This window comes from Carlito syrichta, unplaced genomic scaffold (assembly GCF_000164805.1).
Source record: "Carlito syrichta isolate Samal-C Ts95f unplaced genomic scaffold, Tarsius_syrichta-2.0.1 Scaffold310671, whole genome shotgun sequence".
In the NCBI taxonomy this organism is placed as follows: Eukaryota; Metazoa; Chordata; class Mammalia; order Primates; family Tarsiidae; genus Carlito; species Carlito syrichta.
The window spans coordinates 553,501-567,259 of NW_007254767.1; positions in this window are offsets into that span (position 1 = coordinate 553,501).

Consider the following 13,759-nt stretch of genomic DNA (forward strand, 5'->3'; position numbering starts at 1 on the left):
TCTAACATGAATTATATAATGGCATAAATCCTTAAGCAAACTAGGTCAGATATAGCTTTTGTTTTTTTCATAATGATCCAGAATCAGCTAGTATTTTGAGCATTTTAGGATCCAGTGAATTGTGAAAGCTATTGAAGTGTTTGGGGAGAATTCTGGGGCTGAGAATGAAAGAGAAACTGACCAGGCATTTTGCCCAGTAATTTAATTTAATCCCTACAACCAATCCAGCAGTTAGATTGTATTACTTTCATTTTACAATAATAAAACAGACACTCCAAGATTTTGAGTAACTTGCTGAGGGTTATATAGCTAATAAACAGTGGTGGATGGAGATTTTGTACACACAACTATTTGTCTGAAAAGCCACCCTCTTTCTAGAATGCTGCCTCCCTGATATTTGCCATTAGATAAAACTTCCAGATTTACTTCTATCTCTTCCTATGTTGAAGTCCTGCTTGTTGCCAACAATCTATTTACTTTTAGTTATAGCCCTAGTCTTTCATATTAATTTGCTGCTTCTGCCCAGTGGTCAGCTAAGGAAAGCAAATAAATGCTTGCATTGGATGTGATAGGAGAAAATGTGTTCTGGCCAAGGACTCAGTGTACCTGTTCTATGAGTACAAGAATTTTTCTTTTTTTTTTTTTTTGAGTTGTAGTCTCACTCCATCACCCAGGCTGGAGTGCAGTGGCACACTCATGGCCACTGTAGTCTCAACCTGCTGGGCTCAGGCGATCCTTCCACCTCAGCTCTCCAAGTAACTGGAACTACAGGCACGTGTCACAACACCCGGCTAATTTTTTGGTTTATTGTAAAGATTAGGTCTCACTAAGTTGCCTAGGCTGGTCTTGAACTCGTGGTCTCAGGAAATCCTCTCAGCCCTCCCATAGTGCTGGGATTATAAGCGTGAGCCATTGCACTTGGCCGAGTACAGTAATTTTAACATGTCAACTCTGTGAAGACTCTTTTGAATCATAGGGCCTGGATTTGCAGATCTTGTGGTTTTCAGACAGGTTCTGAAGAATAGGTTTTACTGAAAAGCAAGTTTCAGATAACTGAAATATTTCCACCCATATTTGTATCTCTCTGCATTTGCTTTGGAATTTTCATGAATTGTTTTATAATAATGGGTTTTGAACTATCACCAAATGATTTTTAAAAGATTATACTTATAGGGCTACATTATGCAAATGTACTGAGTTTAAATGGGCAACCTAATGATGTAATGGAATTGCTTTTAGGTTATTTGAATTTTTTCCCCCTTTTCATGTTTTTTATGTTAAAATTGCTTTCCTATTCCTATTTTACTCAGTAATTTTCATAAAACCTCTATTGAGTAAGCTAAAAGAAAACACTATTGCCTTTTTGTGGACATAAAAAAAAAAAAAACAGAAGCCTAATCAGGAAGTAGATAAATTAACCAAATAGCTCAAGGACAATCATGTACTATGTTCTACCATTCTGATCCTTTTGTATTACTAAAATGGTCAGTGCCGTAAACTATTACTTTTATCAAAAGGAAGTGACTATGCTGTTTGTGATTTCCTTTGAAGTCTTTTTCTTCCTCTTAGTTCTAATAATCACAAATACATTTCAAAATTGCAAACACAACAGTAAAACAAGCAGAACAACATTTCAGTTTTATTAAAGCATTATTCCAGAAACTAAAGATTCAAAAATAAGAAATCATTCCTTTCCTCCAGACGAAAGGAGACAAAGGCAGGATAGTTGGATGGTTAGGATTCAAGACTGCAGGGTCAGACACACCTGCTTGGGGTTCCAGCTCAGCCATGCGACAGCAGAGTGATTTGAAACATGGCACTTCAGAGTCTCAGTTTCCTCATCTGCAAAATGAGAACAATATCATTAGAAAAGAAACCATCTCTCCTGATTGGAGGGTCATTCATGTAGCATGTAAGAGAAGGCAGGCAGGAAAGGGATGGACTATCCACATGGTGACATCAGTGGCACCTGACTGCAATGCTTCTCATGCTGGCTTTCTCCCTGTCCCCTAAAAAATGGTCCCAACCTAAGATCACCCATTTGCAAAGGAAGGATAAGAATAGTATGTATTCTTAGGTTATTAGGGAAAGTGAGGATTGTGACGAATATAAAACGCTTCACACAGTACCTGGCTACGTTTGTTGGCTAGGACTGCCGTGACAAAATACCATAGACTGGGGGGCTTAAACAACAGAGATTTATTTTCTCACAGTTCTAGGGGCTGGAAGCCTAAGATCAAGGCATCAACTGGATAATTTCCTTCTGAGATTTCTTTCCTGGGCTTATAGATAGTCGTCTTCTCTGCATGTCTTCACATGGTCTTCCTTCTATACATAAGTCTGTACCTTAATTTACTCTTCTTATGAAGACATGAGTCATATTTCATCAGCACCCACCATAATTAATTCATTTAACTTTACTTCTTTTTACTTATTTGAAGACTCTATCTCAAAGTACAGTCACATTCTGAGGTACTAGGGGTTAGGATTTCAACATATTAATTGGAGGAGGAGGCACAATTTAGCCCATAAAATTTGCCTATAAGAAATACTCAGTAAATGTTAGCTATCATTGTTATTGCTGCTGCTGCCACTGTTGTTGTTATTATTAAAATAGTTAAATAATTAATTAATCTCTAAAGGTAGTAAGGCACTTAATTAGCAATAGGTTGTTTTTCTATATTTTACTTCACAGAGGCATTCGGATAATAACGATGCTTAAATTGTTTATCTGCCACACCATGTGAGTCAGGCGAATTCTAAGTTCAAGCTTCTGGTAGTTTCCCACATTAGTCAAAGTACTAATGGGGTCAGGTCACAGGCTCAGTCCCTGTTTAGCCCAATAGCTTCATTTTGTTCTCTAGTTGCAGAATATACCCCATCCCTGGTCAGTCACATCACAAATAAAAGCCATTGTTTCATAATGGGAACAGGGCAAGAGGGTTTGCATGGATCAGCAGGAATCTATGGGCATGACCAGAAAAACAATTCAGAGTACAAGCCCTTCTCTAAATGGATAAATGATTTCTTATCAGATCTTTTTTACAGAGTGAAATGGAAAAAATGCTTAAGAAATGACAACTGTCCCCCAGAAGAACCAGTGAGTAGAAAATAAAACTTTTACTTTGATTTTTCCCATGTTAAAGTGCTTAAACTAGTAAAATGAAATTACTGACATCTGTAGATTAATGACTAACCACTTACTTCATTTCTTATTTCTCCTGTAATTTTCTTGGACAATATTGAAACATTGTGCTCTGAGGAGATAAAGAAAGAATAAAGTCCTGATTATGTTTTTGAATGTGGATACACATACTTTACTTTCTACCCAAAAAAGTGTCAAAAATCCAACTCTCTTTTTTTTTTTTTTTTTTTTGAGTCACGGTCTCACTCTGTAGCCCCGGCTGGAGTGCAATGGCACAATCACAGCTCACCACAGCCTTGACTTCCTGGGTTCAGGTGATCCTTCTACCTCAGTCTTCCAAGTATGGGGTCACAGGCACATGCCATGATGCCCAGTTAATTTTTTTAAATTTTTTTGTAGAAATGAGGTCTCTTTATGTTGCCCAGGCTGATTTCAAACTCCTGGGCTTGAGCAGTCTCCTGAACTTGGGCTCCCAAAGTGCTAGGATTACTGCCTCAACTCCATTTTGAAAATGATTTGCTCTGCAATAGAGATAGACAAGAGACTTATGTGTATTCAATAACCTGCCATCAAGATTCTCAAATTACTATCATTGGGAACCACTGACATTTATGTAGAACTTTAGTTAACAAAGCAAAGAAAAGCAAAAAGGAATGATTCACTTCCTTTTCCTTGAAAATCAACCGAATATTTAAATTCATCTCTTTTGTCCCCATATGCTTATTAATGAAACTACATTAAATAAAAACAGAAGTATTGCTTGTAAAACATATCTTAACAAAATTCTCCTAACTTGATTCTGTCAGACTAGCAGAAAGTAACTGACAAAAATTTGTGCAAGCCACAGTTTTACTGGATATGGTTTTTTAATATTTTTATGCTCTTGATTTACATTCAACACTTAGAAATCTCCCATGATTTGGATCACAATAGAGAATTTCTTGAAGTTTGATTGTCTCTTTCTAGCATCAGCCCTCATCCACAGGGGTGATCCACATCACTAAAGCAGGTCACCAGGCAAATGTCATAAGAGCCTCTTGAGCTCAAAATCTGTTTGGACCATAAAGAGACAGTCAGCAGACCTTACCCTCCTCAAGGACAGCAATCCTTAGCGTTGGCTCCAAACTTACACAGCACTGTAGCATGTCCAGACCCAAATAATCTTCAAATTTTTCCATCTGAACAAGACCAGCAAAGACTAGGAAATGATTAAGATATATCCCACTTCATACTGAAGAAGGGATACTTAGCAAAAGAGTAAAATTCCAGGCAAGTTGAATTTGCTTCGACACTTATTAAAGCAACTTTTTAAAAAGTCTAATTTAATATGAGCTTGAAACCATGGAAATGAGGTGTTTTGTTTTGTTTTGTTTTGTTTTGAGTTGGAGTCTCACTCTGTCGCCCAGGCTGGAGTGCATGGCACACTCACGGCCACTCCACCGTCGACCTACTGGGCTCCAGTGATCCTTCCGCCTCAGCCTTCCCAGCAGCTGGAACTACAGGCTCTCCTGGTTAATTTTCTCGTTATTGTCGAGATGAGGTCTCGCTGATGTACCCAGGTTGGTATCGAACTCACAGGCTCAGGCAATCCACTCACCTCAGCCTCCCAAAGTGTTGGGATTACAGGCTGAGCCACCAGCCCAGCAGAAATGAGTTTTCTTAATGGATCTTGACTACCCTAGAAACTCTGCAGATACAAGGTTGACTATTGCCCACACCAAGTGACATACTCCTATATTTTGCATAAATGTAGTTTTCGGTTTTGCATAAATCATAATATCTACCTTTTTTCATTCTTATTTTTGGTATATTCTTTAAGAAAATCATTTCTCTGTTACAAGGTTGCAAGCAGTCAAGGAACTGGAGACTCAAAGAGATTAGGTAACTTATCTAAGGTACCTCATCTAGTGAACAGCAGGACAAGGATCCAAACCGTGGTATGCACAACTCCCCAAACTTGTGCTGTTTCTGCTATGCCCAGCTGACAAGGCAATTTTGTCTTCATATCTTTCAAGACAGAACATGAACAAACACACAGAGGTTTCAGAAATCAATGATGCAATTGGATTTGCTTTAACATATAGATTTAGCTGTGCATATACCTGATAATTTTAAATATAGTTATAAGAAAGAACTATTTTTGAAAAGATATTTTGTTTTATAATGAATCCAGCATTTTACTGGTTCCATCTGATGTTTTATCTATGTCTAGTTTACTATTACCAAAGATTTTTTTCTTTATAAAGAATTGCAAAGAAAATTTGGATACATATATACCATAAATGTATACCTTAGTTGTTAGTCAAAATCAAATATTTCTTTCAGAGCAGCCCCTTTTTCCTTCTTTCCTTCATCCTCACAATTTTTTCACATTTTCTGCTTTGATATTTTTTATATCAGGTAGCTAGAAGACCAAAGGCCTAAGGCCATTTCACACCCAGCTACCATGCAACTTGGCTTGTACCTATTTTGAGTACATACAGTTCTGCTCTAGATGGTTGGGAAAAAACAGTGATTGTTTGCAAGCTATAGGTAAGCTAGCATCTAAACACTGAAAAATATGAAAATACTATCTAAGGAAATTCTTAAAACTTTAGATAGATCTAATTTTTAAAGCCTATAGTGTGCTGTCTTTACTATTTAGAAAGAAAACTAGCACAAAAGTTACTTGGTCAAAGTGGAAATTATATAAGAACACAGTTTATAGCTATGAAGTCTGAATAAATTAATCTAAAGATATATTTGGTAAAATGAGGCAGAATATATTGTATAGTAATAGACACTTCTGAAAACTCAAAACAACACCGCAACGTTACCAGAAAAATCCACTTTGAAATTAAGCATGCTACTAGAAATTTTCTGAACATATATTTGATATTTTTAAATTTTCTTTTCTTTTTTTTTTTTTTGAGTTGGAGTCTCACTCTGTCGCCCAGACTGGAGTGCAGTGGCCACTCCCGGCCACCGCAGCCTCGACCTGCTGGGCTCTGGCGATCCTTCCACCTCAGTCTTCTGAGTAGCCGGAATTACAGGCACGCGCTACCACGCCCAGCTGGTTTTTTGATTTATTGTAGAGATGAGGTCTTGCCTGTCCAGGCGGGTCTCGAACCTGCGGTCTCAGGCAATCTACTTACCTCAGCCTCCCAGAGGCACGGGATTACAGGCTGAGCCACCGAGCCTGGCATTTTTAAATTTTCAAGTACACTTTCACCCTTTTCCTTTAGAGAGAAAGAATAGGTGGTCACTGAAATTTATAGTAATGATAGTAAAACAAAAATGGAGGCCATCAATCACATAAACCAATGAAACAGAATATGGAGCCCTTATATAACCCTCACAGATATGGTCAAGTAATTTGTGACAAGGGTGCTGTAGTGGTCACTTTTATGTATAAACTTGACTGGAGACAAGGTGCCTAGACATTTGATCATTCATTGAGTCTGTGAAGGTGTTTCTGGATGAGACAAACATTTGAATCTGTAGACAGATATCCTGTAATGCAGATTACCCTCCTTAACGTGGGTGATGTCTTCAGACTTCAGCTGAAACACTAGCTCTTCTTGGGTCTTGAATGCTCTGGTTTTTGGACTGGAATTTATAAAATTGGCTATTCTGAGTATCAAGCCTTCAGACTTGGACTGAAATTGCACATTGGAATTCCTGGATTTATAGCTTGCTGACTACAAATCTTAGGACTTTTCTCCCTCCAAAATCATGTGAGCCAAGTCCTTACAATAAATCTCTTTATATCTGAAATAGGTAGATAGACACAGTGTACATATACATATATATATATACATCCTGGTGGTTCTGTTTCTCTAGAGAACCCTGACTAATATAGATTTTTGTACAAGGAGTGGAGTACCGTTGTAACAAATACCTAAAGTTGTTGAAGTGGCTTTGGAAGTGGGTAATGAATAGAGATTAGAAGAGTTTTGAGGTATCTATAAACATAGATATTAAGGATTATTCTGGTGAGGTCTCAGAAGAAAATAAAAAATATATTGTTGGAAACTGGAGGAAAGACTGTCCTTACTATAAAGTAGCAAAAAAACATGGTTGATCTGTGTTCTAGTGCTTTGTGGAAGGTGAATCTTATAAACGATAAAATTGGTTATTTAGCTAAGGTTATTATAAGAAAGGTATTAAAGAAGAAGTTTGGTTCCCTTTGACCACTTATAATAAAAAGTAAGAAGAGAGAGATGAATTGAAGAAGGAATTGTTAAGCACAAAGGAACCTGAACTTGGAGATTTGAAATTTTCTCAGCCAATCCATATTGCAAAAATGTGAAAGCATCTTCTGGAGAGAACACTAAGGATATGGCTGAGCAACCATTTAATAAAGAGATCATGAATTAGAGCAATGGACTTAATCAGTCATCTCAATAGAAGCCAGAAAAAGAGATGGGATTATGCCTGAAGAAACACTGCCAGTTTAAACTAAAGGAAACAGAAAAAACAAAATAAAGGAAGGTCTTTAAACTTCTTAGATTTGTCAGGATGACACAATAGAACTATTTGGCTGCAAATGTGCCCTGTTCTTTAAAAAGGGACAAATAGCCGGGCTAAGTGACTCTGCCTGTAATCCCGTGCCTTTGGGAGGCTGAGGTGAGTGGATTGCCTGAGCCCGCGGGTTCAAGACCCGCCTGGGCAGGCGAGACCTCATCTCTACAATAAATCAAAAAATTAGCCGGGCGTGGTAGTGCACACCTGTAGTTCCAGCTACGTGAAAGGCTGAGGCAGAAGGATCGCTGGAGCCCAGCAGGTTGAGGCTGCGGTGGCCGGGAGCGGCCACTGCACTCCAGTCTGAGTGACAGAGTGAGACTCCAACTCAAAAAAATATAAATAAATAAAAAATAAAAAGGGACAAATGATTCTGAAGGCAATTCAAAGATCATTAGGGTCACCACTTTGGTTTCAACAGCCAGATAGCCTCTGCCCAGAGCTTTGAGGAGGGTATCACCCTACAGAACCTTGAAGATAGGGGGCCATCTGCAGCCTTGCTCCTGTCCAGCAAAGCCTCGGGGGTGCAGTCCCCAACTTAGTGGGTCAGGAAGGCAGGTCCGCTGTCACAGTGGATTCAGAAGATAGAGCATCTAACCAAATAAAATTCTTCTCCAGTTAAAGATTTACTGGAATTTGCCTTCTAAGTTTTGGACTTTCTTAGGATCCATCACTTCTTCCTTCTTTCCTACTTTTTCTCTTTGGAATGGGAATGTCTATCCTATGCCTGTCCCACAATTGTTATTTTTAAAGCATATCCCTTCTCTGGTTTCACAGGTTCAGAACTGAAGAGATTTGGGCTCAGGATGAATTGCACCTTGAATCTCTCCCATATTCGATTTATATGAAACCAAGTTTCCACTTTAGATTGCATACTGAAATGAGTTAAGACTTTTGGAATGAATGTATTTTACATGTGAGAAAGACAAAAATTTGGAGAGGGATGGGCAGAATGGTAAGGACTGAATATGTTCTAGAAAAATTACATTGAAGGAAAGAAAAATCTTTAAGAAAGAGGTCACTCCATGGTGAAAAGTCAGTGGTTTATACTTTGGATATGAATGAATTAGATTCATTTTTATTTAAGTTTAATATGCTGGGAAATGTTTCTTTGCCTTGGTGGGTGGTGGGAGAGAGAGAATTTAGACAGAAGGAAACAAGAGTTCATTCAACACTTAAAGGCAAAAAGTATTGGCCTCTTCCCTCCCACCCCCGCTAAGATATTTAACCAAAGTGTGATGTCACACAGATCTTACTGAACTGAATAACTGTAGGGTTCCATGGTGACCTTAACATTTGAAATCACACTCCTTCTCAATGGGTGGCTTTTTCCAGAACAAGAAAAAGTTTTAACATATTTGCTACAAAGCACAGCCAGATTTCAGAGAAAGAATATGTGACATTTAAAGAGGATGCCTACACAGAAAAATTAATAATTTGATGACTTATAGAGGAAATACACACAGTTTCTGCATTGACTATAATATAATTCATGTTTAGCTAATTCTCTAAGAACAATAAATCACCTATAAATTGTAAATACTGAGCTCTTTGTTTTATAAAACCCCAAACAAATGTATCACCATTTAGCATGTGAATAAGGACATATACTAACAATCTCTTGGTCTGAAGATAGTGTTGCAGTTCAAGGGAAATGACTGAATACCCAGGAATGCTATACCCAAAGGGAATATAACTAGAAGAGTAGGAAGAATAATGCATTCTTGCTTTTGTTTTGTTTTTCAATTCTTTCTTACTAGAACAGAATTAGCATCATCACCTATAGAGTTCAAAATACTCTACTGGATTTTTGAAGCAGGTCCCTGCTACCCAGAAAAACAGAGTCTGATGCTCAGATGATTTCTGATATTTGGAAAAGCAGACAGAAAAGGACATAGCAATAAAATGAAAGCATTGCAAATTGGTCAGTCTGGCTATTTTAAAAGACGTCAAGTTTGATATAAACCTCTGATAGTCAAAGATGAGAGAGGCTCTATAGCTCTCAGTCTTGCATCTCACTTCCAAAGTCTGTTGCAATGAAAGAAATCTCTGATTGCCTAGCAAGTAAGTGTGGACTTTCTGGAGCTGCAGAATCCCTCTCTCTGACCTAAGATTCAACCAGCACATGAAATGCCCACCTCAAAAGGAACTCAGAGTCAGCTCCTATGATCTGATCCTGATCCCCTGGAGCAAGGAGGTCTATAGTTCCACCTGAGTACAAGCTTGGAGTTCCACTCCATTGACACACACACACTTGCTAGTGGGTGGCTTCTCCTGAATATTAGTTCAGGCCAAAATGGTGAATTCTCTATCACATTTCTCATAACCTAAATATCACTCATTTTAATATTACCGATAATGACATTTATTAGTTAGCTAACCCTACAATATTTGTTTAGAATAAAAAAAGAATCTACTAATTAATTCTTCCTAAAGTATTGACTATAAGTAACTTGTACGTCTCCTGGAATATAATATCTTAAGTAAATTATTCACAGACAATATAACCAGGAGAGGTGACACCGGAGAAGGGGCTTAAGATCATACTTAAAGTCTTTTCAAGTGCTAGGTCTTTGAGTTTTCGGATAAATAAGTAAAGGGAAAGAGAAAAGGAGGGAAAGGAAGAAAGGGGAGGAAAAGGAAGAGAAAGAGAGGTGAAGGGAGGGGAGGAGAGGGGAAGAGAAGAGAGGGGAACATGGTTCTTTTCCTGGATGCATTCACCATCTATCCATGAATGATAATCCAGATGGCTATAAGAGTTTAGCAGCAGAATCTCAGGAATAATTCAGAAGGAATCTGCTCTGTGCCTCTACATGAAGGGAGATCATCATACATAGAATGTCTTTCTTCTGTATAGTGACCAGATAGATCCAATGTTCTCTCATCTTCCATGAATCTTAGCCCTCCAAATTTGGAAGAAAATAATCAGAAGATAGACTGTCAAGATAAAAATTGTAGCTTAATTAGGTAAAGAAACGGATGCAAAAGTGAGATTTGCAGGAAGAAGCAGTTACTAAAGACCCATCCCACTGCCCCCATCCTCCAGGGACCTACATGGTTGGGCCCAGGGCTGGAGTCACAGGATTGGGAAGTCTCATGTGTTCTCATATCTTCCAGGTAAAGTCTTGGGGACACCAACAGAATAATGATTTCATTTTGATCATTGTCCAGTCACAACTTTCTTAAATGTGACCACACTTCCCATGAAATTAGGGTGCTAATTTTTGCCCCAAAGAAGTTGAAACAATTTCAAAGTTGACATTATTCAACACTAGAAAGGAAGATGATACCAATCTAAGGAAGAAATAGTTTGCTGGAGGCAAAATACAGACTTTGGTGAAGCACTTTAGGCTGACAACTATATTTACTAAATATCTGTGTTTTGTCAAAGACCCCAAAGCAACTCTTGATACTCACACAGTGACAAGTCAGAAAAACAGTGAGAAACAGCGAGCCAGATCTGATATTGAGGAAGCTCTGACAAACTTCCCAGTCAAAATACAAGCAATATTTAAAATATAAACTATATATAGAAATACAAGTGAAACATACAAATAATTTAATATAGAAATTATAAATATAAATAGAACAAAGATAGAACACTACCACAGCTAACACTCTGCTTATAACATATAGAAACAGATTTTTAGTTTAGTAGATGAAAATTATCTGCTTTAAACCTACGTGACAAGCAGGTGGAAGGATAATTCTCCTTTTAACTCCCAACTAGCTGACTCATAGCCAGAAGGGTATGGTAATGTCAGTTTGTAACAGAGTCACCCACTACAAATTACCAAGGAACAATGACTTTGCAGAGGAAGTGAAATTATAGATAAAAGAGATAGGCCAAAACTTTCTTTTCTAGCACCACCAACAAGCTTGAACTATGTTCCAGAAAACAATCAACTAACGTGCAGAACAAATATATACGCACAGTTTAAATTTTAAGTGCAATACTGAGTTAAAAACAAAGAAACAAACAAACAAGAGGAAATGAGGAACCTCCACATTGCTACCTAGGAAATTTAGGAGATAAGCCAATGCCAAAGTCACCTCTGAGAGTTTCTACCCAAACTTGAACACCTGAGTTTCCTTGCCTCTACAATGTGAAGGGAGTAGATGCTACCCCTTAGCACTTTCTGTAAGTGAGATATCTAATAGAATTTTCTACCAGCTGTATAAAAGTGAAGCAGAAATAAAACCTGATACCCAGAAGAAGATGGCAAGGAAACTTGCGTCTCAAGTTTTATAGTAGATGAGGATGCAATGGGGGAAGAGAGAAAAGGGAGAAACTCTCCTGAGCATTCATAACCACAGGGTCGACTTCAAAGGAATTTACAACCTGAATTTGCAACACTTCTTTTGTCTGAAGAATCTTTAGTAGAGAATAAAATTTAAAGAATTGGATTTACATTTCAAGGTGACTGGCAGAAACAAATAAAAATCTAAGGAGAGAAATTAGTAATCTGAAGGATAAATTCAAGAGATGACCCAGATGTAACCCAGAAGGAGAAAATTATGAAAATTAAAACTTAGAGGTTAAGATGATACATGTCTAATCAGAGATCCAAGATAATAATAATAATAATAATAATAATAATAATATGAAGAAGAAGAAGGAAGAAAATTAGGATGAGGTAAAATTAAGGTAACTATAAATTCAAAATTAGGCAACTATAAATGCAAAATTCAGTTGCAATTCCAAAAATTGATAAATTTAATTAATAAAAATGTAAAATTACTAAATAAGAAAATTAAAAATTTTTAAATGACAAACTAGTCAGAAAGGAGTTAAGAAAAAATATAAATGCTTAGGCCAATAGAAAGTACATAGTAAACAATGAAACCAATTAAAAGATATTTGCAATCATTATAAATATAAACTAATATTTCATTAAAAATAATGTTCTTCACACTAAATTAAATACTTTTTATAAGCCCTGTTAAATTTTCTTTATAAGAGACCCATATGTTATAAAGAAACAAAAGACTGTGCTCGCTCCGGCAGCACATATACTAAAATTGGAATGATACAGAGATTAGCATGGCCCCTGCACAAGGATGACATGCAAATTTGTGAAGCGTTCCATATTTTTATATACACAATGGAATATTATGCAGCCATAAAGAAGAACAAATATATGGACTTTGCAGCAAATTGGATGGATTTGGAGTCAATTATACTCAGTGATTTATCACAGAAACAAAGAACTGAGTTCCATATGTTCTCACTCATAAAGTGACCTTGAACAATTATAATGCTGTAAGAAAGCGATTGGCAGTAGCAGAAAACTGTCAGGGGAAGGTGGGGTGGGACTGGCAGTTGGTGGAAACTGCTAGGGGAGGGAGGGGCATGCCTTGCCAACAAGGGTACCTGCATGATCAATGTTTGTATACATAACCCTGACTTGTACCCCACATCTTTATAATAAATAAATTTTTTAAATAAATAAATAAAAGAAACAACTAGACCCCAGATCTTCGTCCTACCCCCACATAGTCCTAAACACAATAAATGTGTAGATAAAAATTTGGACTTAATTCTTTTTTTTTTTTTGAGTTGGCGTCTCACTCTGTCACCCAGACTGGAGTACAGTGGCCACTCCTGGCCACCGCAGCCTTGACCTGCTGGGCTCCGGCGATCCTTCCGCCTCAGCCTTCCGAGTCGCCGGAATTACAGGCTTGCGCTACCACTGCCTGGCTGATTTTTTGATTTATTGTAGAGATGAGGTCTTGCTGCCCAGGCGGGTCTCGAACCCGCGGGCTCAGGCAATCCACTCACCTCAGCCTCCCAAAGGCGCGGGATTGCAGGCTGAGCCACCGAGCCCGGCTGGACTTAATTCTTCAATGAAGAAGCTTGCAGCATACCAAAACTGGTTCAAAGATAATTTAAGAAACTGAAATGTATATATTCATGCAGGAAAAATGTGCAGAAGTAAGTTTAAAGCTAGCAACAAACTTACAGGGTTATAATACCATAACCTTTCAGGGTTATGCTTTCTACTACTCTTGAGTAAAAAAAATCTACAAGTTAGCTTGTAATTTTACAGAATATGAACCCTCGTTTATAGAAAGTAACATGTTGGCTGGATGTTGTGGCTCATACCTGTA